Raw genomic sequence first — 24,207 nt, 5'->3', positions numbered from 1 at the left:
TCATAGCTTTCTGGGGAATGCTGGGTCAGCCAAGGGGCTGAAAATAGTGAGAGGAAGAAAATTCCCCCTCGCTGCTCTGGTCTGGGAGTGATTACTGAGGAGAGCGGCATGGAGGGCCCAGTCGTGGGGTCCCTCTCAAGCACACCCTCACCACAGTGGGAATGGGGTCTCAACCTCCCTAGGCCTCTGTGATTTTTGTCTATCACCTGCTACCTCCCCAGCAGGGATGTCTATGATGATGAAATGGGAGAGCCTCATAGCACATGTGGCACTTTAGTAGGCTTGTGGTGAGTGGACGCTGTCATCAGTGGAACAGGAAACTGGGCGCTGCATGTGGACGCACTCACGTGCTGGTGGCATGGGTGGACAGAGGAGAGAGGGACGCTCTGCAGTTCTCCTGTTGGTCTGTCACCCCCGCTGTTGTGAGCAGAATCCGTGAGTGTATCTGTTGCCCAGTCAACTTGGTAGGCTGATTGCTCAATTTTCTGCTTCCACTTTTGATTTCTTAAGAATGGAAAAAGGAATACTTCAGTGACTTTTCTGGTTGATGGCATACATTCCTTGATATCACCTTAATGCTTTTTAATTTCTATGTATTTTGAATGTTGGAGCTTGCCTGACATCTGTGTTTTTATACCTCACCCTCTCGCGTAACTGTTGGCCACACCAGGACCAGAGAGAAGTGACCAGACTGATTGGTAGCAGGGCTAGGACTGGAATTCCCCAGCCTTTTGATGCCCAGCAGGCTCTATTTTCTGTATTGCACTGCTCTTCCCTATTTCGACAGCTGTTAGGACAGTGGATGTGAAATGTAGCTGGGCACTTTTGGGGGTGTGCTAGGAGTGTGGCAGATGCCTCAGACTGGCATTTTCCCCTGGTTCTGAATTCTTATGGCTCAGAGTCAGTCTCTAGGCTACTGACCGGGAAGATACAGGAAGTTGTTTTGTATGGCAAACTATGCCAGGGCATTTTTTTCACCCGGCAATTTATTTGGTTTGGACTGGAATAAATCTCTGATATTGGTTTCTTTGCCAATATTATTAGGGAGTGGAGTCTGACTTGTTAACTTAGCCCGATTCGTAGTGCTTAGAATCTCATTGAGTGTGTGTTGAACTGAGCGGAAGTGTGAGAGCATCTTGGACAGTGGTTTGCAAACCTAGCTACATCTGGGGGGCTGTGAAAAAAGCATGCGTGCTTACTCCAGACCAGTTGAAATAGAATCTGCAAGAATAGAGCCTGGGCAGCTATAGTGCTGTTAAAAACCCCCAGGTGGTTCGGATATACCGTAAAGGTTGAGAACCACTGATCCACAGTGAATTGGAGGCCTGGATCATAGATGTGCCTTATGCTTTCACCAGCTTAGAATGGTTCTTGTGCTTTAGAACTGTGAAAAAAATGTTATGCAAACAAATGTGGAAATAGCCAAATGCCACATCCTGTTACTACCTGCCATGAAATATATTTACCAGTTATTCACTCTATTCTGATCTCTACCCATTCCACCGTTTCTTCATGGAACAATAATTTGACAGTTGGTTATGCAGAACCAGAGTAAGTCTAGTTTGATTGGCGGGAACGTATGAAGTACTCTTTAGGCATTTATTGAACTCTTGTTTGTATTACCTCTGTGCTGGACCAGTTTATAAATATTACTTCTTTAAGCAAGGCCTATGGAGTCAGGCTGCCTGGGTTTTGCTAACTAGCTGTGTCATTTGGGGCAAGTTTTTAAGCTTATATAAACCTGACTTTCATCTATGAAATGGGATGACAAGGGGTCATTATCATCTCACAGGATCGTGCAAATGTGTGTGTAAAGTGCTTAGTTTGGTGCCTAACACATAGCAACTACTCAGTAAAGTTATTATTACACCATCATCATCATATTTAAATGTAAATATTAAGAGTTAAAGTTACAATTTAAATGTAATAAGAGTACTATACCCTTACCCCTTGAACCAAAGACTACTTTAGTTTTAAGTGGTTGGGATAATTTATCACTTAAATATTGGCCTCTTGAATACCTTGAATTTCAATTGAACGTAGCCAGAGGATTTCATAATTGGACCGTTGCCTCTGGAAGTTGGAGCTTTGTTTGGTTTCACTTCCTACACTAAGCATGTGGCCGTACGCACCTTTATGGTGACTTCTGGTACTAGGGAATCAAAGCTTCATTCGCTTCTTTGGAGGAGATGATCTTGTGCTATACGAAGCACTCAGACTTCGTTAACTATGTACCATCCAGACAAGACCAGGTGCTTCCCATGGCAGCCTGTCCTTTTCTTAGCTCTCATCAATCTAGCCTGTTCCTTCTATTCCTCTTTATACTAGAACTTCTCTTTGAACAAGGAATGTTGTTTTGTCACTGCTAGGTCCCCAGCAATTAGTAATGCCTAGCACATACTAGGTGCCTCCTGAATGTGAATAGGTGATAATCTAGCAGAACACAAGATAAATCCGTGGGATGAGATTTAAGCTGTGTGGTATGAATGCTGCATTGGCAAACTTATTAAATCAATTTTCTTAATACAAGTTTAACGTGTCTTAGTAACTGACTTAGTTCAGTAATCATTTACTGAGTGTCTTCTAGGCCAGACAGTGGGAACAGAAAGGTAATAATATATGATTCCTGCCTCATGCGCAGGAAGTCTAGTGCGATGGACAGACACGTACCAATGGCTGCCATGGAATATGGTGAGTATTAAGATAAAGGGGCACCCTGTGTGCCCTCGGAGCATAGAGCAGGGCTTGTGTTCTGGGAACATGGGCTCCATTTGAAAACACAATTTAAATTAATTTTCTTTTTTCTTTTTTTTTTTTGAGACAGAGTCTTGCTGTGTTGTCCAGGCTGGAGTACAGTGGTGTGATCTTGGCTCACTGCAACGTGCTCCCCCCAGGTTGAAGCAATTCTCGTGCCTCAGCCTCCCGAGTAGCTGGGATAACAGGTGTGTGCCACCACGCCCGGCTAATTTTTGCATTTTTAGTAGAGATGGAGTTTCACCATGCTGGCCGGGCTGGTCTTGAACTCCTGACATCAGGTGATCCTCCCGCCTCGGCCTTCCAAAATTCTGGGATTATAGGCATGTATGTGTTCACCCTTTTAAATATCTGTGGGTAGCACTTAACTTTAAATGGGTACTAATTAAACTATTGAATGACTTTAGTATGGATTGAATGACTTTGCTTGGGCCTCGTTTTTAATTTCCTTCATTAGAGGGGGAAAAAAAATGCAGGTTGAATATCCCTCATCCAAACTGCTTGGAACCAGAAGTGTCTCAGATTTTTTTAAATATTTTTGGATTTTTGAATATTTGTATTATACTTGCTGGTTGAGCATCCTGAATTCAAAAATCCGGAATCTGAGGTGCTCCAATGAACATTTCATTGAGCGTCACGTCAGCACTCAAAAAGTTGTGGATTTTGGAGTTTCTGGTTAGGGAGACATCCTATATAGGTGCTGGATTGTTGCAGGAGTTCTGGACCAGAGGTTAGGTGACTAGGCTTTGGTTTTCGCTTTGTTACTAAACAGGCTGTTCTCTTCCATAAGCTCAGCTTTAGATCCCCCGGTTGTCAAAGAAGGGGATGGGCCATCTGATGTTTAAGGCTTCTGTTAGTTCTGACTTGGAGACACCTGGCTTCAGTTCATCTTCCTTAGGAGTGAATAAAGAATATGGGAATTTTGAAATTGTTAGTCAACAGTTACAGGGTTGTTGCAGCCTGGTTTTGGGTAAAGGTCATCTTTAGTGAGCCCGGGGAGAAGCACTGGTTTAGCTGTCAGCTGAGTGGGGTAAGCGGTCCTCTTAATTTTCCTCTGTTTTAGTGAAAGCATTGTTAAGGGTCACAGCGTTAGCGGAGCTGGCTGGAAAGAGGAGGGGAACTCACTGTTACAGGTTATATTGAATGTCTTTTCAGTCACTAAATGCTTTTTATGATATGTTTTTCAGGATTTCAGTGTTGTATGATTTCTCTGTGTTAAGCACAGGAAATTTAACATCAACAAAAAAGAATGCTCTTTCTTTTTTTTTTCTTTGAGGTGGAGTTTTGCTTTTGTTGCCCAGGCTGGAGTGCAGTGCCATGATCTCAGCTCACTGCAACCTCGGCCTCCTGGGTTCAAGTGATTTTCCTGCCTCAGCCTCCTAAACAGCTGGGATTACAGGTGCCCGCCAGCATGCCCGGCTAATTTTTGTATTTTTAGTACAGACGGGGCTTCGCCATATTGGCCAGGTTGTTCTTGAACTTCTGACCTCAGGTGATCCTCCTGCCTCGGCTTCCCAAAGTGCTGGGATTACAGGCATGAGCCGCCACGCCCGGCCTTGAATGTTCTTTCTATGGGAATCTACAAAAGCCCGCTTTTGAGTCTAGTGGCAGAAAACCTCTTCTTCTTTGTTTAGCTGTGCTGTGAGCTTGGAGGGCTTCAAGCCCAGCTGAAAAAGCTGTAGTATTTTATGTCAGTTGGCTGTCTTGGAGAACTTAATGAGCACTGGGCTGGAGTGATACTGTCAGAGTTCATGAGCTATTTGAGGCTCTCGAAGCCTAGATACTGGGGTTGCCCAAATACATCGGCTGGACTCACTATTTCTCTCGGGAGTAAGGGTGTGGAAAATGCTGTGGTCTTAACTCTGCTCTTAATTTTACAGTGCTGTTATTAATGGTAAGAATGATTTCATACGTTTGTATTTTGCTTCGTAATTCACAGAGAATTTTAAAATCCATTATCTGATTTTATTCCCTCAGCAGTTCTGTGAAAAAGGCAGAGCAGTTTTCATATCTTCTGTTTTCCCGTGATTCTCTTGTGGCTCACAGAAGCTAAGAGCCTTCACCAAGGTCATAGGGTGAATGAGTCGCAGAGCTGGGAGTAGAGGCTCAGGCTTCTAGGGACCCTGTTTCTTCCTCGAATAGCTCGCTCTGGTGGCGCTATGCTCAGGTAACTGCGCATGCTCGGTTTGGTCTTTTGTAAATCCCTGCCCCATTTCGGGGGAGGTTCTTGGGAGGCTTCTATTCATTTTGGAGCATTTAAGTATCTTGTCCTCTCTCCCTCCTCCCAGATGCATGGGCATTTCTGCAGGCCCCCAGGCTGGCCCTTGTGCGTGGGGGCGTCTCCTGCCTCCACGTTGTTTGCGTGCCCCTTCTGAAGGTGCTCTTCCCCGCATGGAGCCCCCTCGTGCCTGCGTCCACACTGCAGGCTTTTCCATAAATGTTACTGACTCAGCATCGTTGTTTTCTAGAAGTGGGATGGGCTATGGATGCCAAGTTCTTTTCTGTGTGAAGGCTGCGATTGTATCATCTTGCCTTCCCCGTGTGTGCTCCTTGAGGGTGTCGCTGTGCTGTGGTCATCTGTGTTACCTAGGGTGCCTCCCTTGGAGTCCCGGCCGTAGCAGACGTGCAGTCAGTGCTCATGGCCTAAATGAGAGGAAGGCCAGCAGAGCCATTAAATCTGGAAAATGACAAGTGAGGGAAAGGAATTTTTATTTAAGGCATGTGAAAAAGAAATCTTTTTAGAAAAGTTGACCTGTTTCTCAACTGGAGTTGAATTTCAGCTCAGAAAAGCAGCTGTGTGCCCAGAGGGCTTTGGGATTTCAGTTTGTGACAGATGAATTGAATTTGTTGTTGTATGAATGTATTATCCTTTTGTGGTTTTATTAGGCCTTTCTCCCAAATGGAATCGATTTTTCTATAAAAGTCACACTTCCTTTTTGAGAAGTGTAACACTAATTTATGGGATGGTCTCCCAAAAGATTACCTGCCAGGAACCAAACACACTGCCTCAGACTCACGGCCCCTGGTTTCTGCCTGTGCAGCTGCAGGGCAGAGAGGCACACTCGAGCTGAAATCAATACGCATGTCTGCATCTTCTCTTTCTTGATTGCTGTTCCGTCTCTGAGCTGGCCTGCCTTCAATGTCTAGGAGCTTGGTGTGTGTAGATACATTACGGTATGGAGGAGGGATACGGTGTTGCAACAGCCAGGAGACTCGCTGAAGTCTCTGTTCTCTTCCTGCTCACTGCTCTGACTTTCTATAAGTCACATTTGTAGGGCTGTGCACAGTGGCTTACACCTGTAATCCCAGGACTTTGGGAGGCTGACCAGGGAGGATCTCTTGAGCCCAGAGTTTGGAACCAGTCTGGGCAACATGGTGAAACCCCATCCCTAGAAAAAATAAAAATTAAAAAATTAGCCAGATGTGGTGGCTCATGCCTGTAATCCCAGCTAGTGGAGAGGCTGAGATGCGAGGATCACTTGAGCCAGGGAAGTAGAGGCTGCAGTGAACCATCATCACGCCACTGCACTCCAGCCTGGTCAGAGCAAGACCTTGTCTCAAAAAACACAAAAACAAACAAACAAAAACCCGTTTGTAATAGTGGCAGTAGTTAACTTTTGAAAGTTTGGAGAAAAGTTCCTAAATAACCTGTGACCATGGACAACTTACTTAGCCTTTCTCTGCCTTAGTTTCCTCATCTATGAAAAATGAGAGAATATGGTACTGATCTTACAGGATTTCAACGAGAACCAAACGAGATCAAACTCAGAGCCTGGCACATCGTGAGTGCTCACTCAATGTTATTATTTCAACATTTTAGAGGAAAAAGAATGCTAATGGGTCATTATGGCTAAACATAGTCTATCACTGGCGTTACTCATGGTATTGGAAGGAACTTGAATTCCATATAGATAGTGTGATGGAGAAAGTATTTTGGACATTGACAGTATTTATTCAAAGAACAAAGGACGTGTCTGTCCTGTGTGGAGAGCCGCTTCCGCTTGTTTCTTTAAATGCTATGGGAAAAGCAGTCGACCCTGTGCTCTCTGCCGGACAGCTTCAGTCTCCGTGTATTGATTTGGCCAATTGTCGCTCACTGTCATCATGGCAGCAGCAATTGAAGGGACAGCTTGTCTTGATTTGCATTATTGGGTGTTTGTGCTCTTTATAGACAATTAAGACATGGAAGCCTGTTTATGGCAAGCTGGCAAATTCAGCAAAACATGGAAAAACCTGTTAGCACAGTTTGCACGTGTGCGGGCACAGAGCAGCCAAATGAATACACACGTTTTCATATATTTGAAAAACTCTCAAAAAAAAAAAAAAAAAGACATTAAACCATTGCCCAGATGGCTTATAGAGCTAGAGCTTTTTCCTTGAAGTACATGAGTATGGCTGTCAGACATCTGAAACCCTAAGCCATCTTAAAACATCATTTTGATGCTACCCCCTACCCGCCCTTTTTTCCATTTGTAAGGGACAAGGATCCAGGAAGGAAAGTATCAGCTTACAAAGGCTTTTGTTACAATTAATTGTTCATGTTCTTTCTTTTGGTATCTTATTCTCTGTTTACATTTTATTTTTATTTTTTATTTTTTGGAGACAGAGTCTTGCTCTGTCACCCAGGCTGGAGTGCAGTGGTGTGATCTCGGCTCACTCCAACCTCTGCCTCCCAGGTTCAAGGGATTCTTGTGCCTCAACTTCCTGAGTAACTGAGATTACAGGCGTGTGCCACCACGTCCAGCTAATTTTTATGTTTTTAGTAGAGTACAGGGTTTCACCGTGTTGGTCAGGGTGATCTTGAACTCCTGAACTCAGGTGATCTGCCTGCCTCAGTCTCCCAAAGAGCTGAGATTACAGGTGTGAGCCACAGCACCTGGCCACTGTTTCCATTTTGTAACGCTAGCGTCACCCCAGTGTAGGGTGGCTAGGGGTATTCTTCTTTCCTGTTTCCTGGTGTATTTTCCTCTACAGCATTGATCACTCTTTAACATACTTTTTGGTTGTCTGTCTCTACCTACAAAAATATATGTTCCCTGTTATATCACTGGTGCCTGGCACGCAGATAGTTAGTCAACATTTGTTGAATGAATGAATGAATGAATGGGCTGAAAGAACCTTATTCTTCTTTCTTCTGTCACTTCACACCAAATGCTTTTGGAAAATGCTATGTGAACAGGGATCATAAGCAGGAGAGGTTACACACATTGCTGTGGGATAGCCCATCATCCTCAGATACTTGTCTGGAAGGAGGTGGAGTACTTGAGTAGAAATGATACAAGATCACTTCTTCAGGAAATCAGCCAAGAGTCACCGCTTTTCACATAGGCGTGTGATGTTTGCGTATGTGTGTATGAAGAGCTGTCGTGGCCTAGAATCACGGGCCTTTAGATCCCTTGTACAGATAGAAAAGTAAAGGCCGAGGCCCAGGAGTGCTGCAGGCCACCAAGGTAGAGTCCCTGTCTGCCCTTCTCAGTGTCCGGTCACTTCTCACTGCACTCCCCTCTTTACTGCTAAAGCCACCTTCCCTGACTCTGAATGTGTAACCACGAGGGAGAAAATGTACTCCAGGCTCACAGTTTGTGGAGAAAAAACCCAGCAGCTGAAAATAATGTTCACAAAGTTTGTACCTAGAAAAAGTGGCCATTTCTATCATGTCTTTAAATGTCCCTGTTTCTCATACATTTTATAAACAAGACAGTAGAAGGAGATTTGGGAACAGCAACTTTAGAACAAGGGGGAAAAAATCACACCTAGAGCACTCCAGTTTCTGTTTTCGTCCCAGTTTAGGGCTGAGGCACTTCAGCTTCCTGTCTAAGGGACCACTCAAATCTGATTAGAAGCCATTGTGGGCTGGTAATTATCCATAATTTTAGGAAGACAGATGCTGCACCAACTCTGTTCTCTAAAAGCAGGCTTATTAATTTTAAATTTGCATGGGAGGAGAAGCAGATGGCGAGGTGGGATAAGCGTTCAGATGCTTGGTCATTGATAGCTTTTTACTTCTACGTATCACATGGGGATTTGGGACCCGGGAAGGCTGCTGAGAACTGATAATTATCTGTCCCCTAAACAGCTGGGATCTTTTTCATCCTGAGCTCAGAAAGATTGCTCCTACTGCAGCCAGGGAAGACAGGTTGTTGGCTGGTTAGAAATCATGGTAGGTTATTTTCTCCACCCGCAGTTCGCAGTTGGAAAGCAGAGCTATGAAAAAGTTGTCTTCTCTATTGTATTTCAAATCTGGGTGTTTAAAAAATTATGAGAGCAAATTAAGCATTTCTTTAATGGTAGTTGTGTGTGTTCTTGATGCGAATGAGAGGTTCATTCCCTTGTAAAATCCCTGGGACTTTATAGGAAGGATGTGAGCCTTAGAACCGTAGTTGGTTTTCTAGATGATCATGTAGACATGATGCTGAGCACTAGACAAAGATGTTGATTGAAACACTTAAAAAAAATTTTGTCTGAGTTCAGATTTTACACCAATATTTAGAAAATCAGCAAAAGAACTTGGAGGAATGTTCTCAGGCATGCAGTTCAGCCCCCTGCCCACATTGTCATAAAATCCGAGTGTGTGTACAGGGAGGTGCATTCCTTTCTGTTCTCATCACAGGTCCTTTCCTGGCTCTACACCTGCCTGTCATGCGTGTCCCTGTGAAGAGACCACCAGACTTTGTGTCAGCAATAAAGCTTTTTAATCACCTGGGTGCAGGCGGGCTGAGTCTGAAAAGAGAGTCAGCAAAGGGAGATAAGGGTGGGGCCATTTTATAGGATTTGGGTAGGTAAAGGAAAATTACAGTCAAAGGTGGTTTGTTCTCTGGTGGGCAGGAGTGGGGGTTCTGAAGAAGTTCAGTGGGGGAGCTTTTTGAGCCAGGATGAGCCAGGAAAAGGAATTTCACAAGATAATATAATCGCTTAAGGCAAGGACTGGCCATTTTCACTTCTTTTGTGGTAGAATGTCATCAGTTAAGGTGGGACAGCGCATTTGCACTTCTTTTGTGATTCTTCAGCTACTTCTGGCCATCTGGGCATATACGTGCAAGTGACAGGGGATGGGATGGCTTGGATTGGGCTCAGAGCCCTGACATTGCCCTCTTCCCTACCTTCCCTACCTTTTCCCTCCTGTGCGGCTCTGTCACAAAGTGAATGGCCTCAGCCACAGCTTCTCTGCAGCTGCATCAGACTGTGGCGACAGGAGTGGTGGCTGCTGCAGGGCGTGCTGTCCCCACGGAGCCCAGTCTTGCTTGACGCTGCAGCCTGGTGATCATTTTGCATGAAAAGTATGTAATTCTACAGAATGAGAGCCAACATGCTGGGGATGGGGCGTCTTTATCATGGTGCTCTGCATATTTTAATCTTGGGTAGAAAGTATGGAAAAGTATGTGATACCTGTGGTTTGATGTCAGAAGGACGTTGTGAACTTGATGTGGACTGAGGATGTTAAGGTGCAACAGGCACCCCGGCTTCATTAAATGAGACTTCCCCATCTCCCTGCCAGGCACGCACAGGTGTATGGCCACATTTTATGTGTTATCCTTATCTAGAGTGCACCTTATTGTCATGCTTAAAGCTACATGATGATATTCTGCCTCATAGAGTAGGTCCCAAACCGCATTCAACACAGAAATGTACTCTTGCTATTATACATAGAAAGTGCTTTCATATACCAAGTGGGAGAGCAGTCCTAAAATCTGGGCTGGAATCACAGAAGGAAGGCATTGGAAAGCAACAGATTCCCTAGTCCAAAGCTGGTTTTTGATGAACCTAGAAACAGGACCAAGAGAAGTGAATTTGCCTAAGGCCCTGACAGTATCTCACGGTAGCATTTGAACCTAACAGTTTCTTGACCTATTTCTTTAAATGATTAGTCATGCTTCCTCTGATTCCTGTATAAACATATTCCTCATTCATTCTTTTGTTTCCATGAATTATTGCGGTGCTACCATGTAACAGTATTTGAGTCAAAATGTGGCAGTGTTTATCCCTTTCCAAGGTTTTCAGTTGCACAGTTTGTCAAAGTTGTGCTAACAGTTTCTTGTTGGTTGCAAGGTGTCCTTTCAGAAGCCAATTGTGTGGTGTATTTATGTTGATTGTTGGAGGTAGTTTGGTTAGAACCTACTTCGAGTGGCTGGCGTGGGCCTGGGGGACAGTGACAGCTGCCTGCTTCATGGGCAGAGATGAAGTAATTGCTTCCTGGGAAGTACCATCCTCCTGGCCACACTCTCCAGCCCATTTCGTTTGTGTTGGTTTCCTCGCATCTGCACGTTTCTGGCTTCATGTGAGTCCCATTTATTTGAGCATATGACTTCAGGCTGTGGGGAAGAATGGCCATTTTAGCACAGAGATGCACACAAAGGAACAACTGGCTAAATGTGAGTGAAGACATTCTTGGGGTTTCATTTCTTTTATTCTGTAACAGGCAGTCTGGGAAGCATTCTGGACACGTGGCCTGCGCTGTCACAGTTCCTCCTTGCAGGATCGCAGATGTTTGGAGATTGTAGTGATAACCGTTATCATTGAGAATGTCATTCTCGCAGGCTCTAATAAGTCAGGATTTATTCAGTGTTAATTTCTGAAAGACAACTGTATTTCTAGCCGAATCCATGTTAGACGTTTCTCCTGGCAGTGTTGCTGGGGCTATTCCCGTGGCTTAGTCTTAGGGAAGCACACGCCTTTGAATACTGCTGAAGCTGTGACTACCCAAAGCGCACCGGAGTACTTTTGCCATATGGGGTGTTAGTCACTGATACATGTCTCAGTCAGACCTGATGGATTCTTGACCCCTTCCTTTTTTAATTTTTTAATTTTAATTTTAATTTTTGTTTTTTAAGAGCACAACCTCTCAGGTGGCCACCATGAATCTCTGGTGTTTTCAGTTGGCTGCAGCCTATTTGCCATCTCTGGTTCAAACATATTCGAAGCCTGATGATGCTTCCCTCGGTTGTTCTTCTGCTGTGTGACCTCCGCGCCCGCAGGGTTCAAGACTGTCAGAGCTGGGAGCCACCTTCACAACTACCAGGGTTTCGGGAACCTCCTTTATCTAGCCCTGGGGATGGAAGAGATGTCATCAGAGGTGAAGGCTTATTAGGTTTACATGCCATTGATAATGAATGAGGAGGTTTTCTGTTATATAAGGGGAGCTTCTTATAATGTGTTTTAGTAGGGTAAAGAAGCTTTTGAGGTTTGCTTTCTCTGGAAAGATAATTTGTGATCCTGCCCTTGCTTTCAACAAAAATATAATTTGCATACCAGTGCATGTAGTGTTACTGAGCACTGGCTGACAAATGGTTCTTAACTCGTCATTCACTCAGTCACACTTTCTTGAATGGCATATGTGTGCCAGCTGTAGTAGGAACTTGCTAGGCTCTAGGACTAACCCTTATGAAACGGGGGTCCTGGGGGAAGCAAATGCATATAACTATAAACGTTTGAGGGGATATCAGAGGGGGTGCCTATTCATTCATTCATTGCCCCATCTAGGAGGTTTTGTGTCTTAGCAGCGTGTTCCATAGCAACACATCCCTCTATCAAAATATTCATCATATTATTTTGAAATTCTCTGCTTAGGTATGTGTTTTTCCGACTAAGTTTAGAACTGGTTAAGGACAGGCTATGGGGTATGTATTATATATATCTACACACACACATATATTTATATATATACACATTACCATTGTAAATATACAATATATATTTATATATATACACACATATATATTTCTCCCTCTCTCTATATACACACACACACACACTTCTACTGCCAAGCACAGAAAGTCAAAACTAGGCAAGAGTTCTTTTAGTGTTTATGAAAAAATAGATGTTGTTAGTTAAGAGTGGCCTTAAGTTGCCAGGGGAAAGACAGGATGGATTCACAAAGGGAGATAGCGTTTTGTTTGGTTTTGTTTTGTTTTTTCCTTTGTTTAACTCTTGAATTTGAAATAATCCAGATTTATTGAAAAGTTGCAAAAATAGTACAGAGAATTCCCGTATGGTCTTCCCTCAGGTTCCCCAAACATTTCACCCCATTTGTACTTTCTCTTTCTCTCTCTGTGGATATAATTTTTTTTTTTCTGAAATGTTTGAGAGTGGAAGGTAGAATGCAGGGCAGGGTGAAAGGCAGAAGGAGAGAGGTGGTTTGGGAGGCTTTTTTTTTTTTTTTAACCTTCTGAGATGGAGTTTCGCTCTTGTCACCCAGGCTGGAGTGCAATGGTACAATCTCGGCTCACTGTAACCTCTGCCTTCTGAGTTCAAGTGATTCTCCTGCTTCAACCTCCCGAATAGCTGGGATTACAGGTGCCCACCACCATGCTCGGCTAACTTTTTATATTTTTAGTAGAGGAGTTTCACCATGTTGGCCAGGCTGGCCTTGAACTCCTGACCTCTGATGATCCACCTGCCTTGGCCTACCAAAGTGCTGGGATTACAGGCGTGAGCCACTGTGCTTGGCGATTGGGAGGCTTTTGCAGTAACCCAGAGCGCTATGATGAGGGCTGGACCTGGTTGGAAATGATGAGGAAGGTGAGAAGTGGTTAGGTCTGGCATATATTTTGAAAGGAGAGTTTAAATGGGTTGGATGACAAGAGAGAGAAAAAGAAGTTTTAAGGATGATGTCAAGGATTTTGGCCTGAGTAACTGGAAGACGAGAGATGCTGTTACTGGGATCGGGAAGACTATGGGAGGAGTGGGTTATAGCAGGGATTATCGAAAGTGTGTTTTGGTCATGCTAAATTTGAGGTCTAAAAGGAGATGTCAAGAAGTGTTGGCTGGGCGTGGTGGCTCACGCCTGTAATTCCAGCACTTTGGGAGGCTGAGGCGGGCAGATCACCTGAGGTCAAGAGTTCGAGACCAGCCTGATAATTATTAAAATCGATCATTGATGTTTACTAATTAATCATATTATTACTCCTAATACTGCAGAGGGTGTACACCTACTTGTGATGTCGTTCCTAATATCCAGGGACAGAGAGCATGATTTTAGTTTTAATATTGCAGTAGGTGTACACTCACCCTGTGACACTGATCCTAATATCCAGGGGGGTAGAGGATGACATGACTCCCAACATAGCAATGAACGGACAGCCACCCGGTGATATTGCTCCTAATATTCACGGAAGAAGCCTATGCTATTACTCCCAATATCGCAGGGTGGATACAGCTCTTCTGTGATGTGGTTCCTAGTATCCGGAGGGGGAAAGGATGATAATTCCAGTATCGCAGGCTGTGTTCCCCTGCCCTGTGATATTGTTATTAATATCCTGGAAGGGAGAGGATGATATGACTCCCCGTAGAGCAGGAGGCGTACACCTAGCCTGGGATATTGTTCCTAATATCCATGGAGAGGAGAGACTGATATTACTCCCAATATGGCAGGGGGTGAACATCTACCCTGTGATATTCTTCTTAATATTCCAAGGCTGAGAGGTTGATATTACTCCCAGTATCGCAGACACTGTACACTCCCGTGTGATACTCTTCCTGATATCCGGAAGGGGAGAAGATGGTATTAATTCCCATATCACAGGAGGTGAACACCCACTCTGTGATATCTTTCCTAGTATGCAGGGGGAGAGGGGATAATATTATTCCAATATTGCAGAAGATGTACACGCTCCCCCCGTGATATTGTCCTTAATATTCCAAGGCACAGAAGACGATGTTACTCCCAATATCGCAGAAAGTGTACACCCCCCAGTGATGTTGTTCCCATGATCCAGGAGGGAAGAGGATGATATGACTTTCAACCCCTGCACCCTGCAATGCTCTCACCCTGCAACACCGACACCCAGCTCAACCTGACATAGGACCAGAGGTGCTGGCTGGGGGTGTTCATTGCTTCTCTTTTCTCTCTTGCCAGACTCAGTAGAGGAAGCTGAGACCGCTTCTGGCTTTGGGAGAGGCCAGTGAGCCTGTGGGTTTGGAGCCTGGTTGCATGAGAGAAGCATGTGTGGGAACGCCAGGGCCTGGCTTTGAACCCCATTCCCCCAACATGATGCCGAGTGTGGCAGACATGACACTTGGCTTTGCTCTCTCAGGGTTCCATCTGCGACAGGGGCTACTTGTGCCCCTGGCCTCATCAACTCAGGCTGAAGGCGGCCCTGGTCCTGGGCAGAGGGGCTTTGTGAAGCAGAAATAGATGGCCTGGTACAGGGGCCGAGCCTGGCCAGGACCTTGGCCCTGGGAGTTGTAAAGAAGGCCGGCCTCTACCATGAGCATCTGCACCAAGCTGTGCCCATGTCACAGTGTGCTCGGCGTCTGCCCTGGCACAGGTGCATGGCCTGTCTGCGCTCAGGCTCCCCGCCTATGGGGCCCAGGTTCACAGAGGTGTGAAAGAGACAAGCACAGCGCAGGGGCCTCCGAGCCCAGCCAGCCTCGCTTCGATGCTGGGAGGCTGACGTCTTCCATTTTGTCTTCTGCCCAGGCCAGCTGCGGGCCGTCCAGCGGCTGTGCTACTTCTACAGCGTCGTCATGCCCAGCGAGGCCCAGTGTGTCCTCTACCACGAGCTCCAGCTCTCCCTGGCCCGCAAGGTGACCGACAAAGTGCTGGGGGGCAGTTCCTGGAGACCATCAGTCAGCTCTACCTGTCCCTGGGCACCGAGCGGTGAGGGCTGGCTTTGCAGTGGTGGGAGTGGGGAGCGGGGAAAGGGGGCTGGGGGGTGCAGGGCAGGGAGGAGGGCACAGGGAAGCTGGCCCAGGGCACCATCAGCCCCTTCCCTTTTGATCATTTGGTTCCTTGGCATCAGATGCTTTGAGCTGGTGGGCCTGGGGTCGTCCCAGGGCTGCTGCTGGCCCGTGAGTCCCAGCTTGAGCCTCCCTTGTTGGGTCAAAGGTCATCTCAACCCCAGCAGAGGCAGTACGTGCACTCTGGGCTGTTCTTCCTACTATGGTGGCTTTGGTCATCTGACCTCTGCCTGCCCCGAGTCTTCACTCCTGGCCTTCATCTGTCCCCTTAAATGTGACCACAGCAGCCACCTGTGGCTTCTCTCCTACAGAAGACAGAGCCAGCTGTGTCATCTGCTTCCCTGGGGCGCAGGGTTTCAAGGTCTCACGTCCCATAGGTGGCCCACTCGGCTTCCCCCGAGCATTCTGACCTGGTGGGGTAACCATGGCCCTGGCCACCCCACGCACAGCTCCCGGTGACATTGCTGCAGTCATACCCCCTCGAGTGTCAGACTTACCGAGAGAGCAGGGAAGGAGCCAGATTCCATGGGGACCCGGGAGACTGGCTCCAGTCTTGGCCTCAGGTTCACAGAAGGAAAATGGGCCAGTGTGCTGGAGCCATGTTTCTCAAAGTGTAGTCCCCGGAGCAGCAGAGCAGCATCTATATCACCTAGGAGCTTGTGGCAAGTGGGAGTTCTAGGTCCTGTCCCAGGTCTGTGGAGCCGGAAGCTCTGAGGTCAGGGCCAGCAAGCTATACAGACAGGCCTCCGAGTGACTGTGATGCCTGCACACCTTGAGAACCATCGACCTAGATAGCCTCTGAACACTAACGGCTCCTGGTGCGTCTGGAGAAGACACAGGCCATGTCTGGGAGGCAGGGGAGATGGACTAGCACACTCCTCCTGCCACAGGGCAGCATGATATTCGATTCCCTCAGAAGGATGTCCTTCATCTTTTCCATGCCATGTGTGTTCACCCTGGCCCTCCCAGCAGCCTGGGAAGGGCAGAACACTGCCAGTCCCCACATTCCAGATTCATCTGTCACCACACCCACGGGAGGAGGCAGACTGGTTCCAGGAGGATGAGAGCCCTTGTTCTGACACCTGTGTCTGATTCCAGGACCTACAGATCCACTCTGGACTACACCAAAGTCTAGGGATTCTCATTGACCTCCAGAAGAAAGAGGAGGCGCATGCCTGGCTGCAAGCAGGGAAGATCTACTACATCCTGCGGCAGAGCGAGCTGGTGGATCTGTACATCCAGGTGAGTGGCAAGGGAGGAAGGAGGGCCTCTGTACTGTTCACTCTCTGTCCATCCATCCATCATTCATCCATTCTTTTATCATCCATCTATTCACCTGTCTATCCATCCATTCACCTGTCCATCCACCCATCCATTCATTCTTCCATCATCTGTTTACCTGTTCATCCTTCCATCCATCCATCATCCATTCATCCATCCATCCATTCTTCCATCATCTTCCCATACACCTGTGGGTCCTTCCATCCATTCATCCTTTTATCATCCATGCATTCACCTGTCTGTCCATCCATTCACCTGTTCATCCTTCTATCCATCCATCATTCCATCCATCCATCATTCATTCATTCACCTGTTTGTCCATCCATCCATCTTTCCCTCCATCCTTCCATTATCCATCCATTCAGCTGTTCATCCTTCTATCCATCCAACCATCTTCCATTCATCCATGATCCATCCCATCATTCATCCTTTTATCATACATCCATTCACCTGTTCATTCTTCCATGCATCCATCATCCATTCATCCATCGTCCTTCATCCACTCGCCTCCTCATCCTTCAATCCATCCATCCATCAGTCCATCGTTCATCCATTTTATAATCAAGCCACCATCCATCCACCTGTTCGTCCGTCCATCCAGCCATCATTCATCCATCCACTCATCCATCATTCATCTATCCATCCGTTTATCCATCCATCCTTCCATCAGTCCGTCACCCATCCGTCCATTCATCCATCTTTCCAACAACCATCCATTCACCTATTCATCCTTCTATTCATCCATCCATATAGCCATTAATCCATCATTTGTCCATCCATCCGTCCATTCATCCTTCCATCCACCCACCAATCTACCTATTAATCCATCCCTCCATTCATCTATCTGTCCATTTGTTTATCCATACATTGGTCTATCCACCATCTATCCGTCCATATGTATATACATCATCTACCCTCCACCCATCCATAATCTACCCACCCGTACGTACATATAGACATACATCATTCCAACCACCCACCCACCCACCCACCCATCCATCCATTCAAGCTTTCATCTAGCCACACACCCATCCGTCCATCCATGTGCCTACACATCTGCTCATCCATTCATCCATCCATCTACTCATTCCTAAGCCACTGCTGAGCACCTGTTGTGTGCCTTTTCCCTCCCTCCAACCGGTTCCCTCACATCCTCCCCCAGTGGCCACCATCTTCTCCCTGAGGGCAGAGGCGTGGCCCCTCACAGTGCCTAGCACCTGCTGGTATACAGCTCATGCTCAAAGAATGGGACCACTCAGTTAACACACAGGAGAACTTGCTCCAAGCGACACGTGGCACATCTCCTTACAAAATGAATCTATCATAGTGGCTGTTTTCAGAGGCTTTCCCAAACACAGTGTGATCTGGAACAAATTGTGAAGCCCACGAGCCTGGTGAAGCTTTCATTATTGAGCACCTGCTGTATACCTCCTTGAGCTGAGGAGAAGGATCAAGAGCTCATGGCCAAGAGGGGAGCAGGCCCACCCACAAACACTGTTGATGTGTGGCCCTGAGCTGCGGCAGGGATGTGGCAACGCAGAAAGGAACCAGGGGATGGGTTCCCAGCAATCTGGGGGCCACGGAGACTGTTTGAGTGCAGGGGGGGTGGGCTAGGGCTAGCCCTGGTGGTAGGATTCACAGGTGTCGGGCTCCTGGGCTGCAGCTGCTCAGTCACCTCCTGGCACTGGGGTGCATCAGTTCATTGTCCTCATGCCAGTGGTGGGGCAGCCCTAATGCACAGGTCTGAAAAATGCTCAGGTGTACCTGCAGTGTGTGAGAGGAAGGAGGCTGGCGAAGGTGGGTGTGGTCACCTCGCCACGTGTGGGTCTTGAGGGAACCTCTACTCCTTTCGGGTGGCACAGAATGTGGTCCTGTACACAGGCGACCCCAACCTGGGGTGGAGCTGTTTGAGGCAGCTGGAGACATCTTCTTCAATGGGGCCTGGGAGCGGGAGAAAGCCATGTCCTTCTACCAGGTGAGCTGGCCTGTGGGCTGATGTGGGTGGGCTTCAGGGAGTCACCTGGAGGGCTGAGGCCTCCCACCTGGAGGCAGGACCACCCATGCACATGCTTAGTTTCCCAGTGGTCTCACCGGGAATGATATTGACTCTGCCCCCTGCCCGGGACAAACGCTTGGGTCTGGACATGACAGTGGCTCTACCCTTGCACCTGATGATCTCAAGCAACCATGAGTGGGAAGTCCTGTCCCCATCATTCCAGATGAGGAAGCTGAGGCTCAGAGAAGCACAGGGACATGTCAAAGGACACACAGCATGTCAGTGGGAGGCCCAGGGCCCAAGTCTGCATGCACCCTGAAGTGGGGACGCTTCCTCTGAGCTCACGGTGTGGCTCAGCCCTGGGCACAGATAAATGTGTTTTTAGAGCAGAGGAGTGCTGGCTCCCCCCAGTCAGACCCCCAGTGCCCAGGTGGGAGAGGCTGGTCTGAGGTTGCCAGGTGTAGCTAGATGGGCCTCAGGTGACTCTTCAACCCCCAACTTGGGTGTCTGAACCGTGCGTTATCCCAGAGCACAGAGCTCTGCGGAGGTGCAAGGGTAACTGGGGTGTGGCATGCTCCAAGCACATGTTTGAGCTCTGAGGAAAGCGCTTGTCAAGGTGGGTGCTGCGGGAAACCTGACCCCACCTGCCTGTGTGGTAGGACCGGGCCCTGCCCCTGGCAGTGACTATGGGCAACCGCAAGGCGGAGCCGCTGCTGCAGCTGTGCAACAAGCAGGTGACACTGCTGGCCATGCTGGAGGAGCCCCAGGAGGGCTTGGAGGTTGCCCACATGGCCCTAGCATTCAACATCACTCTCGGTAAGTCCCCTGAGTCCCCGCCCTGCCAGGATCCACACTTTGCCAGAGCCCAGCCTCCAGGTCTGTAGGGCAGGAGCTGAAACAGCTGCTGGATTTTCCAGGTCTCCTGTCCAGGCAGGCAGATCTGCCCAGCTGGCTTCCCCGTCCAGCCGTGCGGCACAGTCCGAGGTCTCTCACGCAGTGCTGAGCTCTGCTTCCTCTGTCTCTTCCTGCTGCTGACCACAAGGGCCACCCAGTGTGCCCTCTGCCTTCCAGACATGCCAGGCATCTCAGGCCCTGTATGTGCCAGGCTGAGTGGCACATTACCTTTGTCTTGTGCTCTTCCCACCCTCATCAACCACGTGGCTCTCTGGCTGATGAAATCCCAGTTCCCCTTCCAGCAGCCTGCCCCTTAAGGCCAGGCATCCCCTGGTGCTGTGCCAGGTCATCTGTCCTCCTCCAGAGACAGGGAACCCTGGGCAGGCCGCATGCCCCAGCGCCTTGTGCCCTGGGGCCCAGTACAGAGTAGGTGTGCAGCTGTGTGGGAATGCATTGAATGCAGGCTCCACGGCACTCGCCCTGCAAAGGGGAGGACATCAGAGACAGCCTAGCTGGGTTTGCGCAACTGTGGGGGGACCTGGAGCTCAGGCACGCAGTGACTCCCCAAGGTAAGGGGCTCTGATCGTGACACACCCAGGAGGAGTCGGATGTCACGTCTGTGGGTTGCATGGAGCCGGGGTGCCCGGGAGCACCTGGACTGCATGGGTTTTGGGCTCCCCTGGTTAAAACCAGTGAGCAAAGGCAGGTGGCTATGTGTAGGCACAGAGCTGGGCCATCCAAGTCCGACTTTGCCAAAGCCTCACAGTAGACAGGGGGCCTTACTAGTTCTGCTTTGCAGATGGGAAAGTGAGTCTGGGAACCTGGAAGGGACTGGCCAGAGCTGTCCAGGTGACCGCAGGTGCCGCCCAGGGTCTGCATGCCTGCACCCCAGGGGACCGGCTGAACGAGCGCGTGGCCTACCACCAGCTGGCTGCCCTGAACCACCTGCTGGGCCCTGGCAAGCTGGCGGAGCACTTCTACCTCAAGGCCCTGTAGCTCTGCATCTCACTGCTGGAGTTGGACGAGGAGACCCTCTACTCCTTGAAGGTGTACCTGGTGCTCAGTCACATCGTCTACGACCTGAAGGTAGGTGGGGAGGGACAGGGCTAAAGGTGAGTGAGGAGGGGCAGGGCTCTGGGTGTTTCCAGTCCCCTTGGAGTGGGATCTCCACCCACACCCCAGGGACCTGGGGTCCGGCATTCCTTAGGAATGGCCCAGTGGCCTCCCTGGAGCTCTGCACCCAGCTAGAGGAGCCGGCAAGGTTAGCAGATGCAACCCAGCTCCCAAGCTGGCCAGGCCCCACCCTCAAGAACTCAGTCTCAGCCAGGGAGGCTGACACATGAGCGGGCAATGGTGGCCTCTGGGTAAAGAAGGGGGATTGTAGTCAGGGGGACCCTCCTGGAGGAGGTGACACCAAACTGAGTCTTGACAGTCAAGTGTCAAGTTACATTTAACAAAGAAAACAGGGTCGGGAGAAGGACATTTTGGAGGACGGCATCATCCTCACATTGAATCCACGTTGCAAGATCCAACCCAAATCCCAGTGCCTCCTCTAGGAAGCCTGCCCAGGGTGCCAGCCTGCACTGAGCAACTCCTTCCTGGAGTCCCGAGACACCTGGAATCTTCACATCACCCAGGAAGGGTGGGGTGGGACCGGTGTCTTACCATCGGGTTCACAGACAAGGGAACCCCAGCTCACGGCAGGTGCAGTGGGGCGGGGCCCCAGCCAGCCAGGCTGAGACCTTGCTGGGTCAGATCTGTCTCGAGGGGAGGTGCTGTGCTCCCTCTGCCCCCAGCCCTGCAGGGGTGGAGAGCTGGGACTGGCAGACTCAGACCTGGGGTGTCTCCACCCTCTGCCCAGCAGGCACCCGCCCCTCCTCCGCATCACACCGGCACCGTGTCAGTGCTCCTTATGGGCTGAGGGGCCAGGGCGCTCCAGTCCAGGGACCGAGATCTTGGGGGCCTTAGAACAACAGGAGGAGCTGGGGCAGCCCTAAGACCCCGCCCCGTATCCCTCACCACAGGCCTGGGGCTGCCCAGGAGGACCCCGCCCAGTGCTGGCGACACCTGGTGGTCAGAAGCGGTCCCTGTGGCCTCCCAAGTCCCAGCCAGACAGGGAGGTGCCAGGTGTCAGGCCCAGAGGGACGCTGCTCACCGCTCAGGGGCTCGCCTGGGACCAAGGGACGGGCCTCCCAGAAGTGGCCCTTTATCTCTCTTGGTCAAGCCTGCCGCCCACTCCGCCTGCCCAGGAGGAAGGAAACGGCCAAGTAGTACCTGAGAGACCAAAGTCCATGGTTGGGGTCGAGGGGCAGAGGCCTCCTTCACCTCCTTCCTCTGGCTAGCCCTCTGGGCCTCATCGTGACTATGCTGTCAGCCCAGGCCAGCTTCCCAAAGGGAGGCCCCATCGGAAGTCCCCAAGGGCGGCTGTCTTTCTAAGGCCACACCCTCCTCCTTGCATAGTAGGCTCTGGACCGAGGGCCCAGAGAAGTGGGAGAGAAAGCTGGGCTGGATGGCGCCTGAAAGGCTGGCAGAGGCAGGGGTAAATGGGCATCCTTGCTGATTGCCTCTAAAATGGGGTCCTCTTTAGTCTACATGTGAGAGCGAGCCCTGGAATAGCGTGGATTAGCTGTGTCCTGGCTCAGCCTGCCACTCACTAGCTGCTACACACACTACAGGCACATGGAAATGCACAGACACACGCACACAACCACAGGTACACATGCACACACAGGCGTGCACAGAACCACACACGCGCAGGCACACGCAGAGACATGCTTTGGCTGGCTCCTTCCTGTTTAGTTAGGATGCTGCCACGCCTTCAGGATGCCCTTGCCTCCCACCCCCGGCTGAGTCAGGGGCCTCCTGGGCCCCCCACAGGCTCCTGGGCTTCCCTCTGCCACAGCCCGGGCCACCTTTGTGGTCCGTGTTCAGTCCCAGGTCCCTCAGACTGGGAGCAAGGATGTTAGGCTCATCCATGCACCCAGCAGAGTCCAGTGTTTCGCTGGGCCGGGGGGCATTGGATGAGCAGCCCTGGTGACTCGGGGTCTTCTCACGCCCCTGCTCCATGTGTGGGGCGGGGCAGTGAGGGAATGGACTGCTGCATCTTGGACTTTGTCCTTGGCCCTGGGAGCCATCTTGAGATGGTAAAGAGGGACAGGCCAGGCCTGGGTCTTAGAGAGGTCCCTTGGGTGTCCTCCAGGTGGAGGAGGCGCCTGGGGAGAAGCTGGCGGGGAGACGGGAGGGTCAAGGTGGAGGTCTGGGAGGCAGCATCGCAACCCAGGAATGGTGAGTTTGACCCAAAGATGCATTGAAAATGGGAGTGGATGTCTGGGGAGTCACACATCATCAATATTTCAGGGAACATTGCCAGGGAGGACACCTGTGAGATGGTTTTGTGCCTGGCCCGTGGAGGGCCTGGAAATGGTCAGCATGGACAGGGGCCAGAGGGAAGCCTGGGTCACTCAATGCTGTCCCTCTGCTGTGGCTTGGAGCCACGAGTCCTGCATGGAACTCTCAGAGCTGGCAGGATCTGCCGTGACCTCAGCCCATGGGGAAAGCAGCCACCGCCTGCAGAAAGGGTGGGACTGGGGCAAGAGGCTTGGGGTGAGGGATAGTCAGGAAGGCTTCCAGGGGTTTCAGGGTTGTCCCCACCTCCTGCAGCTGAGACCACAGCAGTGTCACAGGCTTCAGGGCTCACGGGGTGAGCCAGCATTGGCTGGACATGTGGAATGTCCTGGAGATGGGAACAGCCTCTGGGAAGACAGGCTCCGAGTCCCCCTTTTGCTGAGCATGGCCTGTCCCCTTCAGGAACGGTTTGATGCTGCCAGGTACTACCAGCTGGCACTGGCAGCCGCCGTGGACCTGGGCAACAAGAAGGCACAGCTAAAGATCTCCACGCGGCCGGCCACCATCTCCCACAACTTCCTCCTGGACCGCGAGAAGTCGCTCTTCTTCTACCGGAAGGCCAGGACCTTTGCCACAGTGCTCAATGTCTGCAGGGTCAACCTGCCTCCATTGCCACTCTGCGGGTGGGCCCCCTGGTTGGCCCCAGCCACCCTCGTTGAGGACAGCTTCCAAGGGAGTGGGTTTTGTGCAAGGAGAGTGGTCTCCTGCCTCTCCTGGTGTCTCCCGTGGCTCCTTTTCTGGGAAATGGAGGCATGAAAGCAGGGTTCAAATAGCAATAAATGTTTTTTTGCAATAACATACTGAAGGCCCCATGGCATCCTTCCCTGTGTGCTTCCTGGGCGGTGTCTAGGTGCCAGCTCCTTCCCTGATGGCAGCCCTCTGATCTTGGGGATGAGAAGGACCCTGAGTCCAACAGACCTGGGCCAGGTCACCATGAGTCTCGGTTTCCTCGGCGGCCAGAGGGGAGACGGTGGTGGAACTGCCTGGGCCGCTCCCTGCTCTCTCTGCTCAGAGCTTTTGCTGTAGGTCTCCTGCCGCCCTTGCCTTTATCCTTCAGGCCACTGTGCCCGCATGTGGGGGCTGCTAGTGCCCCTGTTCGCCATTGAAGAAACAGAGGCACAGAGAGGTTAGGTGTCTCGCCCACCGTCACACAGCAGGTAGGGGCGGAGACACAGAGCCCAGTACACTGACCACCACACCAC

General features: G+C 49.8%; 1 pseudogene; it reads left to right on the top strand.

The window, feature by feature from the left end:
• The first annotated feature begins 263 nt into the window (after positions 1–263).
• Positions 264–23,803, top strand: LOC104668887 (annotated as a pseudogene).
• The last annotated feature ends 404 nt before the right edge of the window (positions 23,804–24,207 follow it).

This window comes from Rhinopithecus roxellana, chromosome 3, assembly GCF_007565055.1.
Source record: "Rhinopithecus roxellana isolate Shanxi Qingling chromosome 3, ASM756505v1, whole genome shotgun sequence".
Lineage (NCBI taxonomy): Eukaryota > Metazoa > Chordata > Mammalia > Primates > Cercopithecidae > Rhinopithecus > Rhinopithecus roxellana.
The sequence above is the reverse complement of the archived record's forward strand: the minus strand, read 5'-3'. Positions and strand labels throughout refer to the sequence as shown.